The sequence below is a fragment of the Bufo bufo genome, chromosome 4 (assembly GCF_905171765.1).
Source record: "Bufo bufo chromosome 4, aBufBuf1.1, whole genome shotgun sequence".
In the NCBI taxonomy this organism is placed as follows: Eukaryota; Metazoa; Chordata; class Amphibia; order Anura; family Bufonidae; genus Bufo; species Bufo bufo.
Genome location: NC_053392.1, coordinates 337466318 through 337483244, shown reverse-complemented (window position 1 = coordinate 337483244; position 16927 = coordinate 337466318).

Sequence of the window (16927 nt, the reverse complement as noted above, 5' to 3'; positions counted from 1 at the left end):
TGAGGCAACAAAAAAGGGATATTTTATATGGGAAGCTCTGTATAGGGGCATTTTATACTGGGACCCATTATGGTGGGTACTATGGGAAAGGGGGAGAGGAGTACTATAGGGCAATCTACAGGGGCACTAAGAAGGTGTATTTTATATTTGCAACTTATGGGGGACATTGAGGGCATCTACTGGGTCACTATATATGGGGCATTTTATACTGGTACATTATGGGGGGCACTAGGAGGAAGTGGGACAGGAGCACTATGGGGGCACTTACTGGGGACACTATATAGGGGTATTTTATACTGTCACATTAGGGAGTTAGGGCATTAAAAGGGGGTATTTTTTGCACGGGAACACATTAAAAGGGGGCATTTTTTATACTGCCACATTATAAGGAGAATTATTACTACTTGGGGGGGGCATTATGGTGGACTTTATTACTATGGGGAACATGATTACTAGTATGGGCACTGTGAACTATGAGAGCATTATTACTTCTGGGTCACAGTGGGAACATGTTGGGGTCCCTGTAGGAGCACTATTACTGCCATGTGTGCTCTAGCAGAGAATTATTACTATTGGTGGGACTTTTAGGAGCACTATTACTGTGGGGGCACCTTGGCACAGTATCAGCTTACCACAATCATTTTTGGGGGACATTATGTTTACACTATTAGTGTCAGGGGCACTATTTGCTGGACACAATTATTTTAGGGCACTGTGTGCCAATAATTATTGAAGGGCACTTCTGCATGGTACTAGTATTATCAGGGGGTTTATCTGTTTTTGCAATATAATATTGGGGAGCACAGCAGACAGAGTATTGGAGGTGGTAGGATGATTTGTCCAGAAGATAAGAGAATGATGGAAAAGTAGTAAACTAAGATTTTTTTTTTGTCAAACTGCAGAGACGAGAAATGGCTGAAAAATGGTGGTCTGAAGGTCTGAAAGGAGAACATTAGGAAAGAGAACATCTACATCAAAGGAGACATCACTGAATGTAAGAGGTATGGGGCGCTGTATTTGCCTGTATGTTCTGTAGTTATGGAAGGGTGGATATAGAATTTGGCCCACCCTGCTGCATCCTGGCCCAAGACTTCAGGTCACACTCTGCGTGTTCTGAAATCTGGGGGCTCACACCATCTACTACATTATCTGTACTCAGAGTTATCACTGGTGTTACGTATGACTGCCAGCAGGGGTGTAGCTAGAAGTGACTGGGTTCCACAGCAAATTTTTGTATGCCCCCCGCGCTTTGCAACTCCCTCCTCCTGTGTAAACCCCACTCCTTTGGCTAGTCACAATCTAGACCAGACCAGGCTGCCATGCCATCCTTTTCCTATATAATATATATATATATATATATATATATATATATATACATACAGTACAGACCAAAAGTTTGGACACACCTTCTCATTCAATAAGTTTTCTTTATTTTCATGACTATGAAAATTGTAGATTCACACTGAAGGCATCAAAACTATGAATTAACACATGTGGAATTATATACATATCAAACAAGTGTGAAACAACTGAAAATATGTTATATTCTAGGTTCTTCAAAGTAGCCACCTTTTGCTTTGATTACTGCTTTGCACACTCTTGGCATTCTCTTGATGAGCTTCAAGAGGTAGACCCCTGAAATGGTTTTCACTTCACAGGTGTGCCCTGTCAGGTTTAATAAGTGGGATTTCTTGCCTTATAAATGGGGTTGGGACCATCAGTTGCGTTGAGGAGAAGTCAGGTGGATACACAGCTGATAGTCCTACTGAATAGACTGTTAGAATTTGTATTATGGCAAGAAAAAGCAGCTAAGTAAAGAAAAACGAGTGGCCATCATTACTTTAAGAAATGAAGGTCAGTCAGTCAGCCGAAAAATTGGGAAAACTTTGAAAGTAAGGGCTATTTGACCATGAAGGAGAGTGATGGGGTGCTGCACCAGATGACCTGGCCTCCACAGTCACCGAACCTGAACCCAATCGAGATGGTTTGGGGTGAGCTGGACCGCAGAGTGAAGGCAAAAGAGCCAACAAGTGCTAAGCATCTCTGGGGACTCCTTCAAGACTGTTGGAAGACCATTTCAGGGGACTACCTCTTGAAGCTCATCAAGAGAATGCCAAGAGTGTGCAAAGCAGTAATCAAAGCAAAAGGTGGCTACTTTGAAGAACCTAGAATATGACATATTTTCAGTTGTTTCACACTTGTTTGTTATGTATATAATTCCACATGTGTTAATTCATAGTTTTGATGCCTTCATAGTCATGAATATAAAGAAAACTCTTTGAATGAGAAGGTGTGTCCAAACTTTTGGTCTGTACTGTATATATATATATATACTACTAGCAGAAGGACCCGGCTTCGCACGGGTATATTTAATCTATTTAATTTCATGTTTCCATGTGTCGTAAAAAGATATCAACAGTATCCCCCATAATAGTGATCTCTACAGTACTCGCCCTTTTAACAATGACCTCCACAGTGCCCGCCCCTTTAACAGTGATCTCCACAGTGCCCACCCCTTTAACAGTGACCGCATCTTTAACAGTGACCTGAACAGTGCCACAAGTTCCTGCTCCTTCCACAGTGACCTCCACAGTGCCCACCCCTTTAACAGTGACCTCCACAGTGCGCGCCCATTTAACAATGACCTCCACAGTGCACGCCCCTTTAACATTGACCACCCCTTTAATAGTAACCTTCATAATGGCCACCCTTTTAACAGTGATCACCACAGTGCCCGCCCCTTTAACAGTGACCTCCATGGTTCCCGTCCCTTTAACATTGACCTCCACAGTGGTTGCCCCTTTAACATTGACCTCCACAGTACCCGGCCCTTTAACAGTGATCTCCACAGTGCCCACCCCTTTATCAGTGACCGCATCTTTAACAGTGACCTGAACTGTGCCACAGCAACCTTAATAGTGACCGCCCCTTTAACAGTGACCTCCACAGTACCCGCCCCTTTAACAATGACCTCCACAGTACCCGCCCCTTTAACAGTGACTTTCACAGTTCCCAGTTCCCGTCCCTTTAACATTGACCTCCACAGTGGCCGCCCCTTTAACATTGACCTCCACAGTACCCGCCACTTTAACAGTGATCTCCACAGTGCCCACCCCTTTAATATTGACCGCCCCTTTAACAGTGACTTCCACAGTACCCGCCCCTTTAATAGTGACCTCCACAGTGCCTGTCCCTTTAACAGTGACCTCCACAGTGCCTGCCCCTTTAACAATGACCTCCACAGTGCCCACCCCTTTAACAATGACCTCCACAGTGCCCACCCCTTTAATATTGACCACCCCTTTAATAGTAACCTTCATAATGACCGCCCATGGGGCAGACACTGTGGAGGTCACTATTAAAGGGACAGGCACTGTGGAGGTCTCTGTTAAAGGGGAGGGCACTGTGGAAGTTACTATTAAAGGGGTGGGCACTGTGGATATCAATGTTAACAGTGACCTCCTCAATGCGCGCCCCTTTAATAGTGACCTCCCCTTTAACAGTGACCTCCATAGTACCTTCCCCTTTAAGAGTGACCTCCACAGTGCATGCCCCTTAAACATTGACCACACCTTTAACAGTGACCTCCACAGTGACAACCCCTTTAACAGTGAACTCCACAGCGGCCGTCCATTTAATAGTGGCCCCTGCCACCCATGCATGTAGCAGTGTAGTTGTGCCGTCATACGTCATAGGACTGAATATTTAAGGACCTGCGAACTGCTAAAACCTGTGATCAGTTGTTATGGCAACCTGGAGTAGGACCTGTGAGCTTCTGTTGGCTAATATGGGACACGTGACAGTGTAACTGGCAGTTAGGATTTAAGTGAAAGGCTTACTGGCTTCTATTGGCTAATGCAGGTCATTTTTTGGGAATATCTCAGGAACAGTAAGTCCTAGAGAGCTGAGACCCAGTCCACAGTGTCACCCCTTTAACAATGATCTCCACAGTGCCCACCCCTTTAACAGTGACCGCATCTTTCACAGTGACCTCCACAATGCCCACTCCTTTAACAGTGACCTCCACAGTGGTTATTCCTTTAACATTGACCTCCACAGTGGCCGCCTCTTTAACAGTGACCTCCACAGTGCCCGACCCTTTAACAGTGACCTCCACAGTGCCCGCCCCTTTAACATTGACCACCCTTTTAACAGTGACCTTCATAGTGGCCGCCCATTTAACAGTGACCTCCACAGTACCCGCCCCTTTAACAGTGACTTCCACAGTGCCCGACCCTTTAACAGTGACCTCCACAGTGCCCGCCCCTTTAACATTGACCACCCCTTTACCAGTGACCTTCATAGTGGCTGCCCCTTTAACAGTGAACTTCACAGTGCCCATCCCTTTAACAGTGACATCTACAGTGCCTGCCCCTTTAACATTGACCACCTCTTTAACAGTGACCTTCATAGTGGCTGCCCCTTTAACAGTAAAATTCCCAGTGCCCACCCCTTTAACAGTGACTTCTACAGTGCCCACCCCTTTAACATTGACCACTACTTTAACAGTGACCTTCATAGTGACCGCCCATTTAACAGTGACACCTGATGTACCTGTGTGCCAAATTTGGTGAAGATCGGTCCAGTCGTTTGGTCACCCATAAAGAACGTCTAGATCAGCGGTGGCCAACCTTACATACACAAAGAGCCAAAAGATAAAACGTATGACTACCAGGAGCCACAAGCTATACATTTACACACAGTCACCGTATTTTTCGCCCTAGGTTTTAACAAAGAAAAATAAGATTAAAAAAAATATTTTTCATCTGATCTGAGGTCTGCTAAAAATATTTATTTCTTATTGTTCATTAGCAGAGAAAAAAAATAAAAATATATTTTTCATCAGACCTCAGATCAGACTCCTAAATCAGATCCCTAATCCTCATCTGACCTACAATAAGATCCCCAAACCTCATCAGACTTCCAAATCAGACCCCCAAAATAAGACCCCCAATGCTTGGATCAGACAACACAAATCAGACTCCCAGTGTCAGACCCTCAGTGCTCAGATCCCCCCCCCCCCTCCCATGCTCAGATCTCCCCCCTTCTCAGATCTGCCCCCCCATGCTCAGACCTGACCAACCCATGCTCAAACAAGACCCCCATGCTCAGATGTGCCCCCTATGCTCAAATTTGAACCCTCATGCTCAGATCTACCCCCTCTTGCTCAGATCAGACCCCCATTGCTCAGATCTGGACCCCCATCCTCAGATCAGACCCCCATTGCCCAGATCAGGACCCCCCCCCATGCTCAGATCAGACCCACATGCTCAGTTCTATAATTGTAAAAAATCTCTTCCCTCTCCTGATCAGGCACTGGGCTCCTGCACGGGCACCTGCTACTCTGCAGGTCTGACATGCTCTCCACTGTGACCTGATGAGCACAACGTCAGGTCATAGTGCGTATCTCCACGTACTACGTTCTCACACTGTGTGCATCAGAATGCAGTGGAGAGTGAGCTGGAGCTGCAAAGTAACAAGAGTGCCCGATCAGGAAAAGAGATCTAGCATGGGGTGGAGAGTGAGCCGGCCTGACTGCTTCCTGGCTTCACAGCTAGAGCCTCACTTGAAGAAGCAAAGAGCCGCATGTGGCTCAAGAGCCACAGGTTGGCCACCCCTGGTCTAGATGACTAGACAGACAGACAGAAAGACAAAAACTCATTTTTATATATATAAGATAAAGAGGGGGCCATTACATTAATAATAAAGAGGGGGCCAGTACATTAATAACAAAGAGGGGGCCATTATATTAATAACAAAGAGGGGGCCATTATATTAATAACAAGAGGGGGCCATTATATTAATAATAAGAGGGGGCCTTTATATTAATAAAAAAGAGGGGGGCATTATATTAATAATAATAATGCATAGGGGGGTCATTATAATATACAGGGGAAATAATATTATGGGGAATGAGGGACTATCTGTATGGCTCTAGCACAGTATTGGGGAGCAGCAGGATGACAGTACTGAGACACCAGGAAGGAGAGGATGATAGTAAAGGGAGGAACCTACATTTTTTTCTGTGAAACTCTGCAGAGACGAGAAGCGGCTGAAAGAAGGTATCATGGCGGTCTTATCTCTGAATGAAGAGGAAAGAGTCTACATCCCAGGGGACGTCACTGGATGTAACAGGTATGGTGCTGTACTCTACTGCAATAATAATGTCCATCCACATATCTGTTTCACTGTAGGTTTGGGGGAGGAGATTGAGAATTTGGCCAACCCTACCTCATCCTGGCACCAAACTTCAGGTCACACTGAGCGTGTTCTGAATTCTGGGGGCTCACACCCATCTACTACATTATCTCTGTACTCAGAGAGTTATCACTGTGTTATCTGAGGTGTTACATAAGACTGCAGGGAACATCTACTACAAACCGGATTCCAAAAAAGTTGGGACACTATACAAATCGTGAATAAAAACTGAATGCAATGATGTGGAGGTGCCAACTTCTAATATTTTATTCAGAATAGAACATAAATCACGGAACAAAAGTTTAAACTGAGAAAATGTACCATTTTAAGGGAAAGATATGTTGAATCAGAATTTCATGGTGTCAACAAATCCCCAAAAAGTTGGGACAAGGCCATTTTCACCACTGTGTGGCATCTCCCCTTCTTCTTACAACACTCAACAGACGTCTGGGGACAGAGGAGACCAGTTTCTCAAGTTTAGAAATAGGAATGCTCTCCCCTTCTTGTCTAATACAGGCCTCTAACTGTTCAATCGTCTTGGGCCTTCTTTGTTGCACCTTCCTCTTTATGATGCGCCAAATGTTCTCTATAGGTGAAAGTTCTGGACTGCAGACTGGCCATTTCAGTACCCGGATCCTTCTCCTACGCAGCCATGATGTTGTGATTGATGCAGAATGTGGTCTGGCATTATCTTGTTGAAAAATGCAGGGTCTTCCCTGAAAGAGATGACGTCTGGATGGGAGCATATGTTGTTCTAGAACCAGACATGCAAGCTGCCCATGCCACACGCACTCATGCAACCCCATACCATCAGAGATGCAGGCTTCTGAACTGAGCGTTGATAACAACTTGGGTTGTCCTTGTCCTCTTTGGTCCGGATGACATGGCGTCCCAGATTTCCAAAAAGAACTTCGAATCGTGACTCGTCTGACCACAGAACAGTCTTCCATTTTGCCACACTCCATTTTAAATGATCCCTGGCCCAGTGAAAACGCCTGAGCTTGTGGATCTTGCTTAGAAATGGCTTCTTCTTTGCACTGTAGAGTTTCAGCTGGCAACGGCGGATGGCACGGTGGATTGTGTTCACTGACAATGGTTTCTGGAAGTATTCCTGAGCCCATTCTGTGATTTCCTTTACAGCAGCATTCCTGTTTGTGGTGCAGTGTCGTTTAAGGGCACGGAGATCACGGGCATCCAGTAAAAACGTTTGATCTGTCATCTACGTTCTATTACAAATAAAATATTGACATTTGCCATCTCCACATCATTGCATTCAGTTTTTATTCACAATTTGTTTAGTGTCCCAAGGTCTTTTTTGGAATCCGGTTTGTACATTATCTGTACTCAGAGAGTTATTACTGTTATCTGTGGTGTTACATAGGACTGCAGGTGACATCTACTACATTATCTGTACTCAGAGAGTTATCACTGTGTTATCTGAGGTGTTACATAGGACTGCAGAGAACATCTATTACATTATCTGTACTCAGAGAATTATCACTGTGTTATCTGAGGTGTTACATAGGACTGCAGGGAACATCTATTACATTATCTGTACTCACAGAGTTATCACTGTGTTATCTGGGGTGTTACATAGGACTGTAGGTGACATCTACTACATTATGTGTACTCAGAGAGGTATCACTGTGTTATCTGTGGTGTTACATAGGACTGCAGGTGACATCTACTACATTATCTGTACTCAGAGAGCTATTACTGTTGTCTGTGGTGTTACATAGGACTGCAGGTGACATCTACTACATTCATCTGTACTCAGAGAGTTATCACTGTGTTATCTGAGGTGTTACATAGGACTGCAGGGAACATCTATTACATTATCTGTACATGGAGAGTAATCACTGTTATCTGTGGTGTTACACAGGCCTGCTAGTGATCTAGTACATTATCTGTTAAAAGGGGGCGTGCCCGGGGTGGGGGCGCAATTTTTGGCTTGCCCCGGGTGCTGGCAACCCACGCTACGCCACAGTTGCCAGCCCCATTGTAGTAAATGGTTATGCATACAGGCCTAAAAAAAAAAAGAATGTACATGGAGGAAAAATACTATTGTGTGCATGAGCTCTAATGTTGATGTCCTATCCGGATCAGTTATCAGTTTCACAAAAGCAAATCATTTCCTTAAAGGGGTTTTCAGCTTTTTTTCTATTGATGACCCATTCTCAAGATAGGTCATCAATATCAGATCAGCGTGGGTCCGACACCAGCACCCATGCCGATCAGCTGTTTGAAGAGAAAGCAGCGCTCATACAAGCACCGCCTTCTCCTCATTGTTTGCCTGCTTGCCCTCGCAACTGCATTCACTTCAATGGGACAGCTCCTTCCTGTCCAAGTGAGTGGTAGAGTAATGTCCCATAGACGTGAAGGGGGATGCCATAGTTGCAATTACACTGCTCTACACTGCATTGGGTAAGCAGGTTAACAATGAGGAGAAGGCAGCGCTTGTATGAGTGCTGCCTTCTCTTCAAACAGCAGTCGACCCCTCCCCCCACTGATCTGGATAGGTCATAAATAGAAAAAAAAAACAGACAATGCCTTTAAGGAGATTCTCTTAGTAGTCTGCTGCTGCCCTCCTTGCACATTCCAAGTCCCACTTGGTGTAGCTTGGTGGCCAGTGCCTGATGCCACGGAAGTCCATCCTTCTCCTCCTCTAATTTTACTAAGATGTAGAGGTTGAGAAGGAGACACTCGGGTCCACAGCTGTGGCATTAGAAGAATTTTGATATCTCTGACTTTTTAGTCTAACCAGACTGTCTATTACTCTGTAATTCCACTAGTGCCGTTCTATGGAAGCAGTAGGTTTAAAGAGAACACTAAATCCTTGAAATAGCTTCTTTATTAATTTCAACTTTTCTTCATATATAACACTGCCGCCTCCGCAGCAGATAGTCCATGTACAAAACACGTGTTGAATAAAGTATCATAAAATGGCGGTATGCATAAGATGGTGGTTCAACTGTTCAATCTTGTCATTCAACATAAAATGGTGGATATATTTCTCTCTTGAGTATCTGTACTCTCACTTTAAGTTATTTAAGCACTTTATGATCTCTCTGAAAGGTATATCTGAGGTCTAACTAATAGTTCACTTGCTGAATTTGGTCGCAATTTGCAGTATGCAGTTAGCAGTAACTATTTGCAGATTGGTTAAGTATGATCTGGAATGGTTGTATGCAATTTGGATTGCAATATGGAATTTGAATTTTGTGGTTTGCAATTGGGGGAACTGTAAGTAAACACACATATAACTGGTTCAGTATACAGTTCTAATCACTACATTAATAATAGGAACATTATATGGCCTCATGCACACGACAATTTGCGGAACGGGCGCCGGCAATATAAATGCCTATTCTTGTCCGCAAAGCGGCCGGGGATTTACACCTCCCATGATCTCTCTTAGGCCTCAAGCACACAACCGTGCCGTTTTTTGCGGTCCGCAAACCATGGATCCGCAAAAAAAATGGAAGGCGCCCGTGTTGCCTTCCGCAATTTGCAGAACGGAACGGACCACGGCAATATAAATGCCTATTCTTGTCGGCAAAGCGCGGACAAGAATAGGACATGTTATATTTTTTTAGCGGGGCCACGGAATGGAGCCACGGATGCGGACAGCACACGGAGTGCTGTCCGCATTTTTGCGGCCCCATTGAAATGAATGGGTCCGCATCTGAGCCACCAAAACAGCGGCTCGGATGCGGACCCAAACAACGGTCGTGTGCATGAGACCTATAACTGTTTTAAATACCTATTTTGGCCTCTCTGCTTCCATAAAACACAGTTCTTAGTGGCGTGAATGTCTGTTCAGCTTCTTTCTCTGGTGAATAATCATTCCAGCAGCTCCTGCTAGGGGAATTTTCCACACAAGCTGTGTGTGAGGCTGGCTGTAATTGGTCAAAATTCCTGGGCTGTGTGAGGCTGGCTAGAATTGGTCAAGACTCCTGCCCAGCAACAACAGTTTAACTCTATGCTTTCTGTTGATTCTGCTGTGTCATTGAGCTTACCTTACATTATATAACGAATCTTATGGGCATATTATCTTTTCTGCTTCTGTGAACACAATATATATAACAGTTATATGATATCCAAACATGAAGTCACAGTAAATAACTCTGCTTTTGTCTTTAACACACAAACATAGGAACTGTATTAAGGTTATTGGCAGGTCTAGCTGTATAAACATATAAGCTACCGTATTTTTCACCCTATAAGACGCACCGGCCTATAAGACGCACCTAGGTTTTTGAGGACAAAAATAAGAAAAAAAATATTTTTAACCAAAAGGTGTGCTATGGTGGGTTTTGAATTAATGGTGGTCTGTGCATGACACTATTATGGGGGATCTGTGGATGACGTACTGTCATGTGGGGGATCTGTGGATGGCACTGTTATGGGGGACCTGTGGATGGCACTGTTATGGGGATCTGTGGATGACGCTGTTATGGGGGATCTGTGGATGGCGCTGTTATGGGGGATCTGTGGATGGCGCTGTTATGGGGGATCTGTGGATGACGCTGTTATGGGGGATCTGTGGATGGTACTGCTATGGGGTGGGAGATCTGTGGATGGCATTGTTATGGGGCGGGGGATCTGTGGATGGCATTGTTATGGAGTGGGGGATCTGTGGATGACATTGTTATGGGGTGGGGGATCTGTGGATGGCATTGAATGGGGTGGGGGATCTGTGGATGGCATTGTTATGGGGTGGGGGATCTGTGGATGGCATTGTTATGGGGTGGGGGATCTGTGGATGGCATTGAATGCGGTGGGGGATCTGTGGATGGAACTGTTATGGGGGGATCTGTGGATGACACTGCTATATGTCATCCTCAGATCCCCCTCCTAACAGTGTACCCCAAAATACACCGTCCCTCCGCTCACCGCAGTATTTATAAACATGAATCCTCATCCTGTAACTAACGCTGCGCTCTCCCATGTTCCCATGTCCCCTGTATCCCCACAGCACTTACGAACAAGCTCCCATAGCAGGCAGAGCGTCTGGCAGCGTTACGTCACTCACTGACGTCGCGCGCCTGCTCCGCCTGCTTCATTCATAAAGTGGGCGGAGCAGACGCTTAACGTCAGTGAGTGACGTTACTGCTGCTGTCCGCTCTGCCTGCTATGGGAGCTTGTTCGTAAGTGCTGTGGGGATACAGGGGACATGGGAACATGGGAGAGCGCAGCGTTAGTTACAGGATGAGGATTCATGTTTATAAATACTGCGGTGAGCGGCGGGGCCGGTGTAAGAGTACAGTGACTGCACCAGGCCCCGCCCCTAGTTCCGGACTCCAGCCCCTCCTCTCTCCTGGCTCATACATCACAGTCCGCGATGCTGCAGCGTCGCAGACTGCGATGTAAAATGGAAGCATTCGCCCCATAAGACGCAGGGGCATTTTCCCCCCACTTTTGGGGGGGGGAAAAGTGCGTCTTATGGGGCGAAAAATACGGTATATTAGCAATCTAGGACAGGTCTTAGCTGGCCAGCTACACTCCCACTAAAATTACCTATAATTCTATGTTCTTAGTGGTAGGAATTGAGCATGAATTTGAGGAATTTTCCATCAGGTTCTCAATTTCCAAGTGTTTTTTATCACTCTCAAGCAGAACAACTAACTTCTGTATAGGACGTTCCAACTTGAGTGGAGTAGAGAGACATTTTCCTTTTTTGTCAAGTTTTGAGTCTCCTATTTGTAACAATCTTACTAATTTGTCTTCGTCCTTTTGAATTTCTAGAACTTTGGCCAATTTCCATTGACTTCTAGGTAAATCGTCTTCTTTTACTAACACTATGTCACCAATTTGGACATTTCTTCTGTGGCTAAGTACTCTTTCCTCCATCTATTCCAAAACTGTTCTGATAGCTATTGAACTCTTCGCCATATCCTTTTAGTATATAAATCCTCTTTGGTGAACTTGCCAGGTGGTGGCTGTATGTAATTAGACTTAAGGTGAAGTAGATGGTTGGGAGTTAAAGGGTCCAAACTTGTTAAATCGTTGATATTATCAACTGTAAGTGGACAACTGTTAACAATAGACATTACTTCATAGAATAGGGTCCTAAGTGAAACATCATCTATTCTTCCGGCGTTCCTTTTTAACACTGAACTTAGCACATTTCTTACAGTTCTGATTTGTCTTTCTCAAACTCCTCCCATATGGCTTGCATGTGGAGCATTCATGTGAAAATGACACTGTTTCTCTAACAAATACTCAGTAACTTTTTCTTTATCGATCTCTTTTAGAGCTTTCTTTAATCATTCTTTGCTCTGACAAAATTACATCCTTGGTCAGATCTAAGCTCTCTGCCGGTACCTCTTAAGGCGTTGATGAATGCGTCAGTTGACATATCTTCTAACATTTCCAGGTTAATTGCTCTGGAGCTTAGACATGTAAATATTAGTCCATATCTCTTGTACTCCTTGCTGTTTTGTTTGGTGATGAATTTGCCAAAAAAATTCAGTCCGCTATAAAGAAATGGTGGTGATGGGTATACACGATCTGCCAGTAAATCTGCCATTCTTTGTTCTTCTGTAGGTCTACGTGCCTTTCTGCAGACTACAGATTTACTTATATATTTTGCTATTTCTTTGCTTCCTTTCACAATAGAATAACCACCTTCTCTCAAACAGCTTTGGGTAAAGCTTCTTCCTTGATGCAAGGATATGTTGTGGTAGTGATCAATAATCAATCTTGTGAAGGTAGAATTTTTGGGTAGAATTGCTGGATGATTCACTCTGCTAGGTAACAATGCATTTTCCAGTCTCCCTCCCACCTTCAGTATACCATCCTGCAGAACAAGATTTAGCTTGTACAATGGGTGGTTGTTTGGAAGCCTTTTAGGTTCTTGACTAAGTCTCTTCAACTCTTCACTAGAATCTCTGTTGAATGAGTCTTATGACTGTTTCTTCAGCTTTCATTCTTTCTTCTACATTCAACAATTCCTTCTTTCTGATTCCCTTTGCCAAACGTTGAATTCGAGCTACTAAGTTTATGATTGTATTCCATTTTGAACATCTGGCTAGTCTTTCAAGTATGTTATCTTGATACTTGGCAGCAGTGCTCAATGTTTGTACAACTATTACTTCTGGATCACCCATAGACAATTCTGTGTAACCTTTACTGGGCGTGATTTCCTTTTCCCAAAGGATCTCTGGGCCTGTGAACCAATTAGAAATTTTCAATTCTGTTACATTCAGGCCTCTTGAAGCATAATCTGCTGGGTTATGCTTTGTGTCAATGTGATGCCAATGATCTGGATTTGTTATTTCGCGAATTTTCTCAACTCTGTCGGCAACAAAGATATGGAATCTTCGAGCTTCGTTGTTTGTGTATCCTACGAAAAATTGTGAGTCTGTCCAAAAATATTCTTCATCTATTTTTAACTCCAATTCTTCTCTCAGAAACTTGCTTACTGATGCTGAAACTACGGCTGCTGTCAGTTCAAGTCTTGGTATTGTCTGAATACTGGTAGGTGCAACTCTGTCCTTCCCCATAACCAGGGCACAGTGTATCTGTCACGACTGAGGATGGGGAAAACCCTCAGCCGTGCGATGCCAGAAGATGGATGATCGATGCAAGGCCAGGACAGGAATCAGGGAGCAGGTCACTTCCTATCAATCCCTAATTCTGACCCTGTCTCCTAGCCGTATGAGCCGACCCTGATGGTGGGAGGGCTCATACTCCGGAACCTAATATTCCTACTCACCCTCAGAGTGGCCCTGGATTAGGAGAAGAGTAAGACTACCTGTTCCTCCAGGATACGGACGAACAGGAGTCTCACTGGCCAAGCTATAAAGAAAGGGGAAACATAAACAGACATATGGCAATGGCAGGTAAGTGAAACAAGAACCACACCTAACTGCCACAGACACACAGCCTGGAACCCATGTGCAAGTGCTGCTGTCCACAACAACACAAGGGACACAGCACACACCACACATCACACGGGAACCCAGGAAACCATAAGCTGCAATAAATAAAGAGACCAAACACACACCTTCATAACACCATGAAACATAAGCTATGACCACAAGGGTGGCCCCCACTGGCAGATGGTATATCACAGGAGGATGACTCCAGCTAGCCATGGCTGAAGTACCCCTCAGACTACTGATCTAAACTGAGGCTTTATAGCCCATGTAGCCACACCCACACACAGACACACCCAGTGTACACATACTAGGAAGGAAGTTAACCCTTCCAACACAAGGCAAGGGAAGATGGCCACTTAAAGGGGAAGTACACACATAAACACAGACTTCACCTGTTGCCACGGGCAATGGCATGCGTGGCAACCATGTCCTGGGGATCAGCCAGAAGGCCGAGAAACTGCCACCACATGCATACAACACCAAACGTAGTCACGGGCAACCAAGTGAAGGAAAATGTCACTGAGCACACCATAGGCTGTGACAGTATCTTTTCTTCTCCTATTACTCTGATGTAGGAGCATTGACCATAACCATAACTACTGGCATCTGAAAAGTGATAAATTTCTATTTTCTTGTACTTTCCAAAATCATGCGGTACAAAACATCTGGGTATCCGAAATTCTCTCAAGTTTTGCAAGTCTCTTATCCAACTCTATGTGTAACTCATGCAAGCACACCCCCTTCTGATAATGCAGGAACAGCAAGTCACAGGGAACCAAATATAGTAAAATAGCTTTAATATCTAAAAATATCGGTCTAATACATAAAGTTTAAAACAAACTAAAAATAAATTATTTTAAAAACATGGATAACGAAATCCCCCCTATTTTTAAATACTAAGAAATGCCCAACTATAGAGATGGATACCACTCAGTAAATATCACTACTTGGTAAATCTAAATAACCATAAAGTAGTAGTTCTGAATCCTTCTACAGGGAGTGCAGAATTATTAGGCAAGTTGTATTTTTGAGGATTAATTTTATTATTGAACAACAACCATGTTCTCAATGAACCCAAAAAACTCATTAATATCAAAGCTGAATATTTTTGGAAGTAGTTTTTAGTTTGTTTTTAGTTTTAGCTATTTTAGGGGGATATTTGTGTGTGCAGGTGACTATTACTGTGCATAATTATTAGGCAACTTAACAAAAAACAAATATATACCCATTTCAATTATTTATTTTTACCAGTGAAACCAATATAACATCTCAACATTCACAAATATACATTTCTGACATTCAAAAACAAAACAAAAACAAATCAGTGACCAATATAGCCACCTTTCTTTGCAAGGACACTCAAAAGCCTGCCATCCATGGATTCTGTCAGTGTTTTGATCTGTTCACCATCAACATTGCGTGCAGCAGCAACCACAGCCTCCCAGACACTGTTCAGAGAGTTGTACTGTTTTCCCTCCTTTTAAATCTCACATTTGATGATGGACCACAGGTTCTCAATGGGGTTCAGATCAGGTGAACAAGGAGGCCATGTCATTAGATTTTCTTCTTTTATACCCTTTCTTGCCAGCCACGCTGTGGAGTACTTGGACGCGTGTGATGGAGCATTGTCCTGCATGAAAATCATGTTTTTCTTGAAGGATGCAGACTTCTTCCTGTACCACTGCTTGAAGAAGGTGTCTTCCAGAAACTGGCAGTAGGACTGGGAGTTGAGCTTGACTCCATCCTCAACCCGAAAAGGCCCCACAAGCTCATCTTTGATGATAGCAGCCCAAACCAGTACTCCACCTCCACCTTGCTGGCGTCTGAGTCGGACTGGAGCTCTCTGCCCTTTACCAATCCAGCCACTGGCCTATCCATCTGGCCCATCAAGACTCACTCTCATTTCATCAGTCCATAAAACCTTAGAAAAATCAGTCTTGAGATATTTCTTGGCCCAGTCTTGACGTTTCAGCTTGTGTGTCTTGTTCAGTGGTGGTCGTCTTTCAGCCTTTCTTACCTTGGCCATGTCTCTGAGTATTGCACACCTTGTGCTTTTGGGCACTCCAGTGATGTTGCAGCTCTGAAATATGGCCAAACTGGTGGCATCTTGGCAGCTGCACGCTTGACTTTTCTCAGTTCATGGCCAGTTATTTTGCGCCTTGGTTTTTCCACACGCTTCTTGCGACCCTGTTGACTATTTTGAATGAAACGCTTGATTGTTCGATGATCACGCTTCAGAAGCTTTGCAATTTTAAGAGCTCTGCATCCCTCTGCAAGATATCTCACTATTTTTGACTTTTCTGAGCCTGTCAAGTCCTTCTTTTGACCCATTTTGCCAAAGGAAAGGAAGTTGCCTAATAATTATGCACAACTAATATAGGGTGTTGATGTCATTAGACCACACCCCTTCTCATTACAGAGATGCACATCACCTAATATGCTTAATTGGTAGTAGGCTTTCGAGCCTATACAGCTTGGAGTAAGACAACATGCATAAAGAGGATGATGTGGTCAAAATACTCATTTGCCTAATAATTCTGCACTCCCTGTATTTAGATAAACTGCAGGTTGAATAAACTGTAGTTAGTGCGTAATACACACTGTACGGATCATCACTCAAAAACGGTTAGTTGCTGCTACTGAGTTTAAGTAGGGTCCGATACAGATCCTCTTTGTAATTAGGTACACAATATCAAAGTGGTCAAGTACAGGTAGCAGGTGACAAATATCCATAGCAGTCCGTGCTAAATAGTAAAAAATGAATACACAGTCCACATATGCATAACACATATTGCTAAAGTACGGATTATTCTGGACATTTTTTACTATTTAGCACGGACTGC